A 15,345-nucleotide genomic window follows, 5' to 3' on the forward strand; every position below is an offset into this window, starting at 1 on the left:
AAGGATGAGGAAGGAGGTCAGCTGTGCCCTTTCAAAGGAACCATCCCGGCATTTGCCTGGAGCGGTTTAGGGAAATCACAGAAAACATAAATCAGGATGGACGCGGGATTGAACCGTCGTCCTCCATCTAGTGTCTCACCATTGCACCACCTCGCTCGGTCAACAAACTTGTGGAAAATAGGTTGGCTTCATCTCCCTAAATTCCCAAGAGACTGATGCACTATAACAGTCACATTTAGTAAGAAAGATACAATCATGCAGAGTCTATTGTCAAATGTCATATGTGATGTTCAACAGCAACCAAAGTAACATCAGGTATGACAAAGGAAATGTCATAAGACTAATTATGGTTCCAAAATAGGTGAACAATTTATGAAATAATATCATCAGTATACTCAGCTTGCTCACTGACCACACTGCCTGATGACTGTAAGTATGTGCAGAACACAGGGTATTTAATGGAAGCTCCCTTGAAATGTGGGCAAATGCACAAAAATGTGTATGAACAAGAGAAAGAATCTCAAAGTATCAGATCATAGGATTTGTCATCACTTAAGACACACAGTTACATACAGAACCCCCCCCCCCCCACACACACACACACACATTACAACCACAGTTAACCGAACTTCAGGAGGATTTTGGGGGGAGGGGGGGTAGGGTTGTGCAGGAGAAGAAAGCCACTTCAGACAACAATTTTGTCGGTTAAGCCATGAATTTAAAAAATCTACTACAGTATTTTCTATTATTTGTATTTTTGAAAGTTTTGAGGGTCAAACGAATTCAAAAGACTCTTTCCAGGTTATGCCTATGTTCTTTATAAAAAATTAAAATTACAGTTTTAGGATCACAGTACATTACCATACAGTATAGTGTACTTCATAGTCTGTAGCATAGCACAAAAACACATATGCAATGGAAGGAAACAACCACTCAAATGCACTATTGTTGGCAACGCAGCTTCATTTAGACTGGTGAAATGCTGTGTGGGGAAGCAACTCCGCCCACTAACTGCAGCCCTGCACAAACGCGCCTCTAACTGTTTCTGTGAGTACAGGTTCTCTTTTCTTTTTTTCTTTTTGAGAGTTGTTTCTGATAACCTGGTTTTCACTTGACCCAAGTTCGGTTAAGCAATGTTTCATTGTATACAGGATGAATCACCTAAAACTTGCACTACAAATATTGTGGAAATGGAAAGTGCTTGTGATGTGTGGTTTTCACAGAATGGAAGCTCCCTTGAAATGTGAATAAATGTTGTTAGCCAAACAACAGATCATAATAATAGTTATACGGCGTATTTTTTGTGCAGACAGACATTTTTTTTTAAAAAAAACAGAACAATGCCTATTGACACTAACAAACTAAAAGTAGGGTACATCAGAATGTCAGTGGTGTTTGTTACAGGATTCTAGTGTCTACAAGATACAGTATTTTGGGAAGTTCCCACACCAAAACCTGTACAATACCTGTGGTAGCGCACACTAAAGAACAACACAAGTTCATACACTAGTTCTGTGGATTCTGAGCAGTAATGAGACAAGTGAGCATCACAGGTTGTGTTCAAAATCACCACTTGCAATCACATACATACAGTTTTCCATCTTAACAACTGTTGTACACATGCTAGCATTTCAACAGAGACATCAAAGGGGGCTGCAGTTATACATCATTGCATATCATTGAGTGTAGTTGGTATGCCCTTGCAGGCAGTGTCTTTCAACAGAAAAAAAGTCTACAGGTGACAAAACGAGGGAATGGGTTAGCTAAGGTACAGGTCCTCTGTGTCCAATCCAACAATTTGGAAACAATTTGTGAAGACATGCTGTAGTACTTCGTGCACTATGGGCTGGACAGTCATCATGTTGGCATCATAGTTTCGTTAGTCTGCAGAGGAATGTCTTCTAGCACTCATGGAAGATGATCTGTTAGGAGGTTGCAATGCTTGTGTGGGTTCAGTGTTCTGTCTATGAAAAATGGTAGCCTATAAGCTCATGGTTCACTATCCCACACCACACATTTACACTCCATAGGTTCTGACGTTCCACCTGATGAAGCCAAGAAGACAACAGGGATTACAGACAGACCAACAGTGCGTTTTGGTGGTTTACCTGGCCATGATTGGTAAATGTAGGTTCATCACTAAACAAAGTATATGACACACCTGGAGTATTCAATCTTAATGCCCATGTACAGAAGTTAACACGATTCTCATAATCCTTTCCATGCAGCTCCTGATGGAGAGATATGTGACAAAGACGGAACAAACATCAATGGACACTTGCCTGAGCCATGCCACTTCCTCGTGGGATTGCGCGGGATCTAAAGTGCATATCAACTGCAACAGCAGAAATAACATTAACTTCCCCCTCTTCTGTCATCTCTTCTTTCCTTCTGTAACATCCTCTAGGCGTTACACTACCACTATCACATAACTGGTTGAAGAGGTTGAAAAATAACTGCCAAGATGGTTGACATCTATTAGGATATCTTGTTGCATAACCCGTACAAGAATGAACTGCATTCTTCCAACATTTGCCATACACTGTGAGCATGTCGGCTTTTTCTGCATTGGTAAATCCCATCGTCCACTCACGATCTACTGCTTCGTTTGTCACACACTAACTGAGTAACAAGTCTCAATGCAGTGAAGGAACATACAAGCACTCTGCAAGCAAACATAGCAAAATCACAGCTAACAACTATGCAGATTGAATGGCACAAATAACTGTTGGTGTGGAAACTTTTCAAAATATGATATCTCATAAACAACTTGCACTAGAATCCTGCAACAAACACCAGTGACATTTTAATTTACCCTACTTTCAGTCTTTTAATGTCAACAGGCTTTGCTCCATTTTAAAAAGTGTATGTTTGCACAAAAAAATACACTTTCTAAATATTATTAGTCTGGTAACTGGCTAATAATATGAGCCCCTGACCACCGACCCATTCTGCAAAAACTGCACATCAATAGAAATTTCCATTTCTGCAATATTTGTGGTGTAAGTTTTAGGTATTCACTCTGTATATAGACACAAACCATTCAAGACATGACTCAAACCAAGAAATCCCACAAGTTCAGTAAATTTAGATGGCTACATCTTTCTACAACAGATGTAACTGAGGAAGGGGTGGAGCATGGGCATACATATACTTTGATTGATCAATTACTGTGCTACACACATCCAACAATAATGAAGACAAACAAGTAGAATGTATGTTCACAGAGATCAAATATCTAACAGAAAGGGCCTGATATGTGTCTTCCACAAACCTCCTAGGCGGGTTTGCCTGCTTTGAAACTGCTCCTTCAAGTCTCGAATTGACATAGGAGCATATAATTATATCAGGTGGCATTAAATAAATTTTCTATACAATAGTTCATCCAGTGTGAAATTTAAGCTGATGCTTTCTTCTTCAAACATGTTGCTACTTCCTACCCACACTCTCATAGATACATCTGTAACAAAGTCCCCTGGCTTGCCCATACATGACATAATTTTCATGATGAACTCTCTAGAATGTCCCCGAATGAAACCGCAACTGACTACATATTGAGACTTCAAATGTATTAACTTATCTGAACTTGCAACTGATGCGCAAGAAATAGTTTGGGGGACATCTTCTATTCCCTTTTTGGTCACAAACAAAAAAACTTCATTGGTTTACTATGTAACTTGGAAACCTGCACCTTGGTTATTTGTAGAACTAAAATGGTTCACAAATCTCAGAGATGCACCACACTGGGCATACAAACTACGCCCCATGCCTGAAAATCATACTGCTTACAAGGAGAAGTGCAGTTGAGTCGGTCAAGCGATGAAAAATGCAAAACTGAGGCATGCCCATACATTAACCAATAACAGAAATAGACCAGTTGACCTATGGAAAAATCTGTTTGGTCTTGGTATATGCAAAGTAAAAGCACAGCTGTTCTCATTGTCCCAGACAAAGAACTGAACCGGTACTTCCCATTACCTACAACCACAAATGAAACAGAGAAGCATTGATTACTTCACGGGTGGTAAATAACTGTAGAGATGAAAAATTCTATCTAAAGCGTGTTACTTGCAATACCGTCAGAGGAACCATCGTGCATATCATATCAGCAGCTATTGAATGTGATGGCATCACAGTTCAAATAATGAAGCTTATTACAGACCCACTACTACCTACTATAACAAATATCTTCAACCATTCATTCGCCACAAGTATTTTCCTAAGTCCCAAAAATAGGGACTATTTGAGGCACACTTAAAAACAATGTTGCCAAGCACCCTCTGATAAATGACCTATTTGCATTCTTCCTGCACTGTCCAAGGCCTTAGAATATACAGGGTGGTCCATTGATAGTGACCGGGCCAAATATCTCATGAAATAAGCATCAAACGAAAAAACTACAAAGAACGAAACTCCTCTAGCTTGAAGGGGGAAATCAGATGGCGCTATGGTTGGCCCGCTAGATGGCGCTGCCATAGGTCAAACGGATATCAACTGCGTTTTTTTTGTTTTTTTGTTTTTTTTTTTAATAGGAACCCACATTTTTTATTACATATTCATGTAGCATGTAAAGAAATATGAATGTTTTAGTTGGACCACTATTTTCGCTTTGTGATAGATGGTGCTGTAATAGTCACAAACGTATAAGTACATGGTATCACGTGACATTCCACCAGTGCAGACGGTATTTGCTTCATGTTAAAATGGACCGTTTACCAATTGCAGAAAAAGTCGATATCGTGTTGATGTATGGCTATTGTGATCAAAATGCCCAATGGGTGTTTGCTATGTATGCTGCTCAGTATCCTGGACGACATCATCCAAGTGTCCGGACCGTTCGCCGGATAGTTACATTATTTAAGGAAACAGGAAGTGTTCAGCCACATGTGAAACATCAACCACGACCTGCAACAAATGATAATGCACAAGTAGGTGTTTTAGCTGCTGTCGCGGCTAATCTGCACATCAGTAGCAGACAAATTGCACAAGAAATGGGAATCGCAAAAATGTTGGTGTTGAGAATACATCAACATCGATTGCACCTGTACCATATTTCTATGCACCAGGAATTGCATGGTAACGACTTTGAACGTTGTGTACAGTTCTGCCACTGGGCACAAGAGAAATTACAGGATGAACACAGATTTTTAGCACGCGTTCTATTTAGCGACGAAGTGTCATTCACCAACAGCAGTAACATAAACCAGCATAATATGCACTATTGGGCAACATAAAATCCACGATGGCTGTGACAAGTGGAACATCAGTGACCTTGGCAGGTTAAGGTATGGTGCGGCATTATGGGCGGAAGGATAACTGGCCCCCATTTTATCGATGGCAATCTAAATGGCACAATGTATGCTGATTTCCTATGTAATGTTCTACCGATGTTACTACAAGATGTTTCATTGCATGAAAGAATGGCGATGTACTTCCAACATGATGGATGTCCGGCACATAGCCTCGCGTGTGGTTGAAGCGGTATTGAATAGCATATTTCATGACAGGTGGATTGGTCGTCGAAGCACCATACCATGGCCCGCATGTTCACCGGATCTGATGTCCCCGGATTTCTTTCTGTGGGGAAAGTTGAAGGATATTTGCTATCGTGATCCACCGGCAACACCTGACAACATGCGCCAGCACATTGTCAATGCATGTGCAAACATTACGGAAGGCGAACTACTCGCTGTTGAGAGGAATGTTGTTACACATATTGCCAAATGAATTGAGGTTGACGGACATCATTTTGAGCATTTATTGCATTAATGTGGTATTTACAAGTAATCACGCTGTAACAGCATAGAAATGATAAGTTCACAAAGATACATGTATCACATTGGAACAACTGAAATAAAATGTTCAAACGCACCTATGTTCTGTATTTTAATTTAAAAAACCTACCTGTTACCAACTGTTCCTCTAAAATTGTGAGCCATACGTTTGTGACTATTACAGCGCCATCTACCACAATGCGAAAAAAGTGATCCAACTAAAACATTCATATTTCTTTACTTACTACACGAATATGTAATAAAAAATGGGGGTTCCTATTTTAAAAAAACACAGTTGATATCCGTTTGACCTATGGCAGCACCATCTAACAGGCCAACCATAGCGCCATCTGGTTTCCCCATTCAAGCTAAACTAGTTTTGTTCTTTGTAGTTTTTTTTTTTTGTTTGATGCTTATTTCGTGAGATATTTGGCCCAGTCACGATCAATGGACCACCCTGTATAGTCCTTGGCCAGGTAACAAACTACCTAGCCGTAAACAACCTACTACATGAATACCAATAAGGTTTCCACAAACATCACAACACAACCTCTGTCTAAGTAAAGGTAACAGATGATCTGTAGTTCCAGAGGCAACTATCATGTGATTCTTAAACTTCAGCAAATACTTTGACACTGTCAACTTTGACATTTTACTTGCCAAACTTAGCAGGCTAAATTTCTCACCAAGTGCAGCACAATAATTTCTCTCATAGCTGACATCTCGCCAACAATGCACATCTCACACTACAAAGTCACAATGGATGCTGGTAGTATAAGTCAGCCCCCAGTGTTTGATATTTGGTCTTCTTCTATTTTCAGTGTACATAAATGATGTGTCAGCAGTTTTGTCCTACTACAAATATCACATGTACACTGATGGCCTCCAGTTACATCTAAGTGCAAAACCAATGAGAGTTAAGAGAACCACTGATAATCTCAATGCTAAGCTGTGTGCACTATCAAAATAGGTGAAGGATATAGGGTTAAAGCCCAACCTATTCAAAACCCATGTGGTACTGGTTGGTCATTCTAGGCTCATTAGCCCAGAATATTGGCAGTCCATACCATCATTAACACTAAATGGGACAAATATCAACTTCTCCTACTGCAAGAAATCTGGGCGTAATAATAGACGAAAATCTAAATTGGACTGAGCATGTAACTGCAATGTGCAAGAAAGCATCAGCGTCTCTCCATGCTCTACAAAACTATAAAAAGCTCTTCCCTTCTGACCTGAATAAGAAGCTTGCACAAGCACTTACACTTTCAATTATTGGTTACAGCGATGTTATTCTGCACAACCTTTCTCAGGAAAGCTCACAGCACCTGTAACTGGCTATGAATGCCTGTGATCATTAGATTTGTGATGTTCGACTCTTTGATCATATTTCACCATAGTATGCACAGATATCCTGGCTGAGTGGAGAAATTTCCATACCTTCCGTCTTCTCAACTGTCTTATCAATGAACACTGTCCTTCATACCTCTCCTTGCCATACCCTCTGTCTTCTCTACTCTCTTAACAACAAACACTGTCTCTGATATCTCTCCTCCCCTTAACGCTCTTACCTGAACAACATGGTCCCATCAGAGCAAAATCCTTTCTGTCCCACTCCATCGTTCAGCTACTTTCTCGAAGTCCTTCTAAGTAGCATGAATCCAACTCTGAAATAACCTTCCATATTATATTAGAGAACTGAATAATGTCTCCACCTTCAGAAGACACTAACTCAACAGTAATAATTACCACTGACCCTGCACACACTCATGACCCTTGTTATACCTATAAATCATTTTTATATCTGCCACTATGATTACTGTTAGTATAGTCACTATTATTATTATTATTATTATTATTATTATTATTATTATTATTATTATTACTGTTATCACTATTAGTGGTAGCAGCTGCAGAAGTACAAGTGCTCCCAATATTAACTGTATTAGTTCACAAAACAAACAAACAAAGTCCAAACAGGCCTCAAAGTCCCAATGGTACTGATTGGCCGCTGTGCCATCCTCAGCCCTTTTAGGTGTCACTGGATGTGGATACGGAGGGGCATGTGATCAGCACACCACTCTCCCAGCTGTTGTCAGTTTCTGTGACCCATGTCGCTACTTCTCAATCAAGCAGCCCCTCAGTTGGCGTCACAAGGGCTGAGCGCACCCCACTTGCCAACAGCACTTGGCAGACCTGGATGGTGACCCATCCAAGTGCTAGCCAAGCCCGACAGCACTTAACTCTGGTGGTCTGACGGGAACCAGAGTTACCACTGTGGCAAGGCCATTGGCTTTATTAATTTATAATCAGTATTATTTACTTACATTGCCATTTCAGATACTCAAATCATTTAAGTAGTATTTGTCATATTAAAATGGTTGTTATTTTTTTGGAAACTATGATGAAAAAAAGGTACTGTATATGCAAAACCCTGGTCTGATGTAAGACAGTGCCTGATGGCCCTAATCAAATCAGGTTAAATAAACAAAAATAAATATCTATCAAGTGATTTAAATAACGCACAAAATATTTGGGAATTAAATTACACAAAGTTATAGCTTTTAACGGACATAATGACAAGGATAACACAAATCTTATTGTTAGGAATTTCATACTACAGTACTTTGTCAGCTAGGCTGAGAGAGCCACAACTGCCAGCTGAAGCATCATGTTTTGCAACTAGAAAATATTTAGCATCTGTGTCGGAAGCATCCACTCATATCACGTATTTGACATAACACAATCTTAGAGGGTTTATACTGTGGTTGGTGTAGCTCATCCTCACAATATACAAATAGATGCAGAGAATTACAGGTAGAAAGAGATGTATTCTACATCTTAATGCACGCACACACACAAATGCATCATTCATACTGATGGAGAGCGTCTTATAACGGTAGAGAGGGTACCTACTTGTCAACTAGATGAACAAGGAACTGCCTGCAAATGGTTATCTAAAAAAATCCAGCAACATCTTGACAGACTTAAATCAGCTAATATATGGATGTGACTCTGCTAAGAAACAATGCAACATTTGCTTCAATCTGTAGACACATGCACCGATACACCCATAATACTTGGATAAAAGTGAATGATAATACACTGTCCAGTCACATTAATGTGGTCACCTGTCAAAAACCTAAATAACCATCTTTTGCAGCACAGACCATGGGAGATGTGCAGGAAGGGAGTCAATGAGGTTCTGGAAGTACTGACAGGAATATGGAGTCATGCTGACTCCAGTGCCCTGACCAGCTGCACTGTGTTTCTCAGTTGAGTGCACATACAGAACAATTGTGGTGGTCCCACAGATTCTCAACTGGGTTTTAATCCAAGAAGTTTGGTGGCAAGGGGAATATGGTAAACTCATCCAGGTGCTCTTCGAACCAAGTGAGCTGTGTGAAACATTGTGTTGTCCTGCGGGCAGATGCCATTGTGCAGAGGAAAAACAAACTGCATGTATGGGTTGTCATGATTCACAAAGATAGTTGCATACTTGTGTTGATCCTCTGTGCCTTCCAGAATGATCACATCCGGGGGATCACATCCAGGGGATGCCATGAAAATATTCCCCAGACCATAATGCTCCCTCATTTGTTTTCAGATATTTCAGGCACGCTAATGGCTGTCTGTCCTATGATTCATCTGAAAAATCCTCCTGTTGCCACTCTGTGGACATCCTGTTTAAATATTTGTGTGCAAATTCCAGCTTTCATCACTGATGAACAGTGGTCAGCGTGGGTGCACGAATTAGGCACCTGCTATGCAGGTCCAGACGCAGCAATGTTTGCTGAACAGTCATTGAGAGACACTATTGGTAGCTCCTTGGTTCACCTGAGCAGTCAGTTGCTCAACAGTTGCATGTCTATACATCTGTACAGATCTCCACAACCGTCATTCACATCTGTCATCTATGGCCCCTGGTGCACCAAAGTTGTCTCGACATGGGTTTTGGGTAGCGCCATTTTGCCACGCATGGTATACTTTAACCAAGACAACAAGCGAACAGTTTACAAACTATGCCATTTCAGAAATGTTTCCACCCTTGACCCAAAAGCCAACTGCACTGTCTTCCATGTTCTCAGTCACTCTTTACATACCGTCCACTGCTAGTGATGCCGTGTGCCCCCTGTGAGAGGTTATTGTGCATTGACATCAAACATAAGTGGTTGTCAAATTGGATCTTGTATAATAAAGTAGAAATTTTATGAAAGAAAGCGCTAACTTTTTTCAATATGGGGATTAAGGCTAGTAGCAATTATTGAGTGTCACACATCAGGTAGCATGAAAAAACTCACAAAAAGTCAAATTATGTACAGTAGGTTGATACTGAGGCTAGTATAACTGAAGCTAATAGTTCTGGAAAGTATATGTATTATTGATAATCCATCTTAGTAACGAAAAAAGAAAAAGGGCAGAAACATAAGATTTAGATCTTTCACATAGATGAAGTACTAGCAAATTCCTGAATAACTTGTACTATCTTCATAAAATAAAATTTTAAAAATATGTTCATAGCTATAATTCATCATGAGATACATAAGGAATTTTCCAGAAATATTTAGATATATTTTAACCTTGCACATTTTCATCTTTTTGAATGCTCCCTAATGTTTTATCTGTTCAGACCTCTTGATGAAGGCCTTTTGTCAGTCTCCTTTTGAGGAGTTCTTTAGGGTAAGCACCAAATGCAAAAATTACTGGTTTTAGAGACTGAAATCGATGAGTGGCCTATTTCTTTAAAGTCAGTCAACAGGAAGAAGACACACGGAGCCAGTTCAGGGGTATGAGATGGCCCGAAGAAATGTCTTGACCCAAAATTATTCAACCAGAGCTGATCTATTGCATGATGGAGTTGTATCTCTTGCAGACCTGATATTGAACATTTCTCATATATTGTGTGCCCCTTTCACTCTGCAGACTACTTCCACAAAGACCCAAATGTATGACTTGGTTTCCAGGTTCAATTGGTAGAGCCATTTTTTGAAGGATATCTTTCTACCACTCACTGCAAAGTTCTTCAACATACGATTCCAATTTTGGCACTTAGGTCATTGTCAATCACTTAAAATAGTATCTTAACATTAATACATAAAGGCCAGACAGTTTTGACTTGCGCTAAGGTGCCATTTTAAGCACTTGATATGGCATAAGTATCAAAATTGCAATCATGTACTGAAAAATAAAATATTACAAGTAATGGCAGAAATATGATGCCCATCAAAAAATTCGTTTGAACTGTGGATCCAAAGCACTAGAAGTTATGGGTACAACAGTATTTCTTCACCAGCTACAGTACCAAATATTGCTTTTGACCATCCAAAAACACATTTTGCTAACATTTACAGAGAGAACACTACATATATAATTTTTTCCTCATTGTTTAGAAAGTGCAATTTTCAATAACTGAAGTTGTTTTTATCCCAAACATAAAGATATCTTATAAACTACTGCCAATCAACTCCCCAGTGCATTTGATTTGTTGACAGATACAATAGAAATTCTCTTCAATTATCATCTGGACATTGTAAATTAGTTGTGTTGGGTATCAGCCATTACTGGTTGAAAGAGAGTATTCCAGTCAACATTGTCAAAAGCTTTCTCTAAGTCTACAAATGATACAAATGTAGGTTTGTCTTTCCTTAACCTATGTTCTAATATCAGTTGTAGGGTCAGTATTGCCTCACGTGTTCCAACACTTCCACGAAATCCAAACTGATCTTCCCCGAGGTCTGCTTCTAACAGCTTTTTCATTGATCTGTAAAGAATTGGTGTTGGCATTTTGCAACGATGACTTATTAAACTGATAGTTCATTAATTATCACACCTGTCAAATCTTCCTTTCTTCGAGATTGGGATTATTATATTCTTCTTGATGTCTGAGGGTATTTCGCCTGTCTCCTACATCTTGCTCACCAGATGGAAGAGTTTTGTCATGGCTAGCTCTCCCAAGGCCATCAGTAGTTCTAATGGAATGTTGTCTACTCCCGGGGTCTTGTTTCATCTTAGGTCTTTCAGTGATCTGTTAAATTCTTCACACAGTGTCATTTCTCCCATTTCATTTTCATCCACGTTCTCTTCCATTTCCATAATATTGCCCTCAAGTACATCTCCCTAGTATAGACCCTCTGTATATGCCTTCCACCTTTCTGTTTCCCCTTCTTTGCTTAGGACTGGTTTTCAATCTGAGCTCTTGATATTCGTAAGGGTGGTTCTCTTTTCCCCAAAGTCTCTTTAATTTTCCTGTAGGCAGTATCTATCTTACCCCTAGTGATATATGCTTCTATGATCGTCTGCCATCTTCACTATTTCATCTCTCAAAGCTACTCATTCTTCTTCTATATTTGTTCCCCTGTTCTTCTCAATCGCTTCCTAATGCTTCCCCTGAAACCCTCTACAATCTCTGGTTCTTCTTCTATATTTGTTTCCCCTGTTCTTCTCAATCATTCCCTAATGCTCCCCCTGAAACCCTCTACAATCTCTGGTTCTTTCAGTTTATACAGGTCCCATCTCCTTAAATTCCTCCATTTTTGCAGTTTCTTCAGTTTTAATCTACAGTTCACAACCAATAAATTGTGGTCAAAGTCCACATCTGCCCATGGAAATGTCTTACAATTTAAAATCTGATTCCTAAATCTCTATCTTACCATTATATATCTATCTGAAACCTTCCAGCGTCTCCAGGCGTCTTCCACGTACACAACCTTCTTTCATGATTCTCGAATCAAGTGTTAGCTGTGATTAAGTTACGCTCTGTGCAAAATTCTTCCAGACGGCTTCCTCTTTCATTCCTTACCCTTAGTCCATATTCACCTATGACTTTTTCTTCACATCCTTTTCCTACTATCGAATTCCAGTCCCCCATGAATATTAAATTTTCATCTTCCTCATGTATCTAAATAATTTCTTTTATCACATCATACATTTCTTCAATCTCTTCATCATCTGTGGAGCTAGCTGGCATATAAACTTGTACTACTGTAGTACGCGTGGGCTTCGTGTCAATCTTGGCTACAATAATGTGTTCAATATGCTGTTCATAGTAGCTTATCCATACTTTTTTTTGTTATTACACCTACTCCTACAATACCCATATTTGATTTTGTATTTATAACCATCTATTCACCTGACCAGAAGTCTTGTTCCTCCTGCCACGGAACTTCACTAATTCCCTCTATATCCAACTTTAACCTATTCATTTCCCTGCCAGATTAAGGGATCTGACATTTCATGCTCCTATCTGTAGAACACCAGTTTTGTTTCTCCTGATAACAATGTCCTCCTTAATAGTTCCAACCCGGAGATTCAAATGGAGGACTATTTTACTTCTGGAATATTTTACTCAACAGGACGCCACCATCATTTAACTGCACAGCAAAGCTGCATGCCCTCGGGAAAAATTATGGCTGTAGTCTCCCTTTGCTTTCACCAGTTCACAGCACAGCAAGGGCATTTTGGTTGATGTTACAAGGCGAGATCAATCACCCAGACTGTTGCCTGTGCAACTACAGAAAAGGCTACTGCCCCTCTTCAGGAACCACACATTTGCCTGGCCTCTCAACGGATACCCCTCCGTTGTACACACATCAAAAAAAAGTTTTGCATCACCTCGGTTCCGAACCTGTACAGAAAATTGGAATAGAGATCAACATAAACATTATTTCCACTCTTTTTATTGCTCATGAAAACCACACATTGCATGTTGTACCACCATACAGGGAGACCTTCAGAGGTTGTGGTCCAGATTGCTGTACACACCGGTACCTCTAATACCCAGTAGCACATCCTCTTGCATTGATGCATGCCTGTATTTGTCGTGACATATTATCCACAAGTTCATCAAGGCACTGTTGGTCCAGATTGTCCCACTGAACAGCGATTCGTTGTAGATCCCTCAGAGTGGTTGGTGGGTCACGTCGTCCATAACACAGCCCTTTTCAATCTATCACAGGCATGTTTGATAGGATTCATGTCTGGAGAACATGCTGGCCGCTCTAGTCGAGCGATGTCGTTATCCTCAAGGAAGTCATTCACAAGATGTGCACAATGGGGGTGTGAACTGTTGTCCACGAAGATGAATGCCTCACCAATATGCTGCTGATATGGTTGCACTATTGATCATAGGATGGCAATCATCACATATCATACAGCCATTATGGTGCCTTCCATGAGCACCAGCGGTGTACATCAGCCCCACATAATGTCATCCCAAAACATCACAGAACCTCCACCTTGCTGCACTCACTGGACAGTGAGTAAGGTGTTCAGCCTGACCGGGTTGCCTCCAAATATCTCCAACGATTGTCTGGTTGAAGACCTATGTGACACTCATTGGTCAAGAGAATGTGACGCCAATCCTGAGCAGTCCATTGGGCATGTTGTTGGACCCATCTGTACCGTGCTGCATGGTCTCGTGGTTACAAAGATGGACCTCACCATGGGCATCAGGAGTGAAGTTGTGCTGAATCCAGCCTATTGCACACAGTTTGAGTCATAACACGACGTCCTGTGGCTGCAAAAAAAGCATTATTCAACATGGTGACATTGCTGTCAGGGTTCCTCTGAGCCATAATCAGTAGGTAGTGGTCATCCACTGCAATAGTAGCCCTTGGACGGCCTGAGCGAGGCATGTCGTCGACAGTTCCTGTCTTTCTGTATCTCCTCCATGTCTGAACAACATCGCTTTTGTTCACTCCGAGACGCCTGGACACTTCCCTTGTTGAGAGCCCTTCATAGCACATATCTGTGAACAGTCAAAGGGACTGTGTCTGTGATACAATGTCCGCAATAAGCATCTTTTTTTGATGTGTGTAGTTGCACATACGGCTATCTGTATGGAGGTAAGGGGGGAGGTGGGGCAGGCTTTAATAACTGTATGTGTATCTACAGGTGAAAATAACTACCTCCCATGGTCACAGGCTCCTTTCCCTATCATAACACATCACGTGTAAACTGACATATTTTTTAAACGAAAATGGTGTCTAGAAACTACTATGTGCAAAGAATATAAAGCAGAACAGAAACATTATTTCGAAGTACAAACAGTACACATCATAACAACATTATTATTTTGGAACAAGTTTTAAGGAATTATGGAGAACCTCATTTGAGTTGCTGAATACATGTGTTGGAATAAATATTTCAAGGGGTATGCAAATCCTTTCCTGTCATGATTATGTAGCTTGAATTTGATAGTCATTTATATAATTGGGATATATGTAGCAAACTTTAATTACAATAACTGTGTTGCCAATAGTGGTAAAATTACACATAAATAACAATTTTGGCTGGGATTCAGACAGAGGAATGAAAGGATGGAGACAGTTGAAACATTTATTCCAACACATGTATTCAGCAGCTCAAACAAAGATCTCCACAATCCTTTAAAACTTATTCCAAAATAATAATGTTGTTTTAAAACAATGGAAACACCACGTAGAAATATCAACAATGTAGGATAATATAGATTGCTACTTACCATGAAGATAACATGTTAAGTTGGAGACAGGCACAATTAAAGGGGACTTACACATAAGCTTTTGTCCTCAACCTTCATCAGAAAAAGACA

General features: G+C 39.9%; 1 protein-coding gene and 1 pseudogene across 6 annotated transcripts in view; both read right to left on the minus strand.

Moving 5' to 3' along the window:
- Positions 1-15,345, minus strand: part of LOC126470170 (pumilio homolog 3-like) — a 195,593-nt gene that overhangs the window by 162,642 nt on the left and 17,606 nt on the right. The window lies entirely within an intron of this gene.
- On the minus strand, positions 7,950-8,068 carry LOC126471977 (5S ribosomal RNA; annotated as a pseudogene).

This window comes from Schistocerca serialis, chromosome 3, assembly GCF_023864345.2.
Source record: "Schistocerca serialis cubense isolate TAMUIC-IGC-003099 chromosome 3, iqSchSeri2.2, whole genome shotgun sequence".
Taxonomy (NCBI): Eukaryota; Metazoa; Arthropoda; class Insecta; order Orthoptera; family Acrididae; genus Schistocerca; species Schistocerca serialis.